Source organism: Delphinapterus leucas, unplaced genomic scaffold, assembly GCF_059928025.1.
Source record: "Delphinapterus leucas isolate spDelLeu-1000000601 "Yukka" unplaced genomic scaffold, BTC_Dleu_Yukka2 spDelLeu_asBTCV2_sq25, whole genome shotgun sequence".
Taxonomy (NCBI): Eukaryota; Metazoa; Chordata; class Mammalia; order Artiodactyla; family Monodontidae; genus Delphinapterus; species Delphinapterus leucas.
Window position 1 is genome coordinate 12,163,743 of NW_028322234.1, and position 2,180 is coordinate 12,165,922.

At 43.9% G+C, this 2,180-nt stretch overlaps 1 non-coding gene across 1 annotated transcript; it reads right to left on the reverse strand.

Moving 5' to 3' along the window:
- Window positions 1-1,538: 1,538 nt before the first annotated feature.
- Window positions 1,539-1,645, reverse strand: LOC115804199 (U6 spliceosomal RNA). The gene has a single exon (XR_004025060.1). It is a non-coding gene; the product is annotated as a U6 spliceosomal RNA (small nuclear RNA).
- Window positions 1,646-2,180: the final 535 nt, after the last annotated feature.

The following is a 2,180-nucleotide window of genomic DNA, read 5'->3' on the forward strand; positions in this document are numbered from 1 at the left end:
CACTATTCTGACCAGCACTAGAATGGGCATTTGGTACCTGCAACTTTAGGTTTTCATCCAACTGGTTCTTCTTTTTTTTCAAACTTTTTTATTGGAGTAAAATTGCTTTACAATGTTGTGTTAGTTTCTGCTGTACAATGAAGCGAATCAGCTGTATATATATCTATATCCCCTCCCTCTTGGGCCTCCCTCCCCACCCCCACCCCCATCCCATCCATCTAGGTCATCACAGAGCACTAAGCTGAGCTCCCTGTGCTATACAGCAGGTTCCTACTAGCTGTTTTACTCCTGGTAGTGTATTTATGTCAAACCTAATCTCCCAATTCGTCCCACCCTTCCCTTCCCCCAATGTGTCCACATGTCAGTTCTCTACGTCTACGTCGCTATTCCTGCCCTACAAATAGGTTCGTCTGTACCATTTTTTCTAGATGCCACATATATGCGTTAAAATACGATATTTTTCTCTTTCTGGCTTACTTCACTCAGTATGACAGACTCTAAGTCCATCCACATCTCTACAAATGACCCAATTTCATTCCTTTTTATGGCTGAGTAATATTCCATTGTATATACGTACCACATCTTCTTTATCTATTCATCTATCATTGGACATTTAAAAAAATTATTTATTTATTGATTTTTGGCTGTGTTGGGTCTTCGTTGTGGTGCACGGGCTTCTCATTGCAGTGGCTTCTCAGCACGGGCTCTAGGCATGTGGGCTTCAGTAGTTGTGGCGCGCAAGCTCAGTAGTTGTGGCACACAGGCTTAGTTGCTCCACGGCATGTGGGATCTTACTGGACTAGGGCTCGAACCCGTGTCCCCTGCATAGGCAGGTGGATTCTTAACCCCTGGGCCACCAGGGAAGTCCCTGGACATTTTTAAAATAAATTTATTTATTTGTTTTTATTTTTGGCTGTGTTGGGTCTTCGTTGCTGTGCGCGGGCTTTCTCTAGTTGCTCTGGGCGGGGGCTACTATTCGTTGCGGTGCGCGGTCTTCTCATTGTCGTGGCTTCTCTTGTGGCAGAGCACGGGCTCTAGGCCCGCGGGCTTCAGTAGGTGTGGTGCATGGGCTCTAGAGCGCAGGCTCAGTAGTTGTGGTGCATGGGCTTCATTGCTCTGCGTCATGTGGGATCTTCCTGGGCCAGGGCTCGAACCCGTGTCCCCTGCATTGGCAGGAGGATTCTTAACCACTGCACCACCAGGGAAGCCCCACTGGACATTTAGGTTGTTTCCATGTCCTGGCTATTGTAAATCGTGCTGCAATGAACACTATGGTACATGTGTCCTTTTGAATTATGGTTTTCTCAGGGTATATGCCCAGTAGTGGGATTGCTTGGTCATATGGTAGTTCTATTTTTAGTTTTTTAAGGAACCTCCATACTGTTCTCCATAGTGGCTGTATCAATTTACATTCTCACCAACAGTGCAAAAGGGTTCCCTTTTCTCCACACCCTTTCCAGCATATGTTGTTCGTAGATTTTTTGATAATGGCCATTCTGACTGGTGTGAGGTGATACCTCACTGTAGTTTTGATTTGCAAAAATATGGAACGCTTCACGAATTTGCGTGTCATCCTTGTGCAGGGGCCATGCTAATCTTCTCTGTATGGTTCCAATTTTAGTATACGTGCTGCCGAAGTGAGCACCAACTGGTTCTTTAGGATAAATATTTTTAAAAGTGCAACGTCTGCGTCAAAATGCATGCACAGTTATGTTTTTGATAAATATTGTCAGACGACTCCTGGAGAGCTGTATTTGCTAATTTCTACCAGCACTAACAAACTATGAAAGTGCTTTGCCCACCCCTGGATGGTCCATCTTTTCATTATTTGCCAATAGGTGAAAAAAGAAAACTGTCTTTTCATTTTACTTCCATATATTTTGATGCTGAGAAAGAGGGAGAAATATTACCCACATCTCAGAATTTTGTGCATGTGAACTAAAATAGCGATAATAATATAAAAGTACCAGGCAGCTATCATTGTCAGACAGGCATTGGGTGAAGTGAGATCCCTGCCTTATTTCCCTGAATTTTCTCAACACTGTGAGATCACTTCTCAGCCTCAGTTTCCTCATCTGCAAAATGATGGTACATATCTCAAGAACAGCTGGAAAGTTGATAAAATAATCTGAGTAATGAGTTTAGCATAGGGCAGAGCCCTCTAAAGCCTGGGCGAGGTG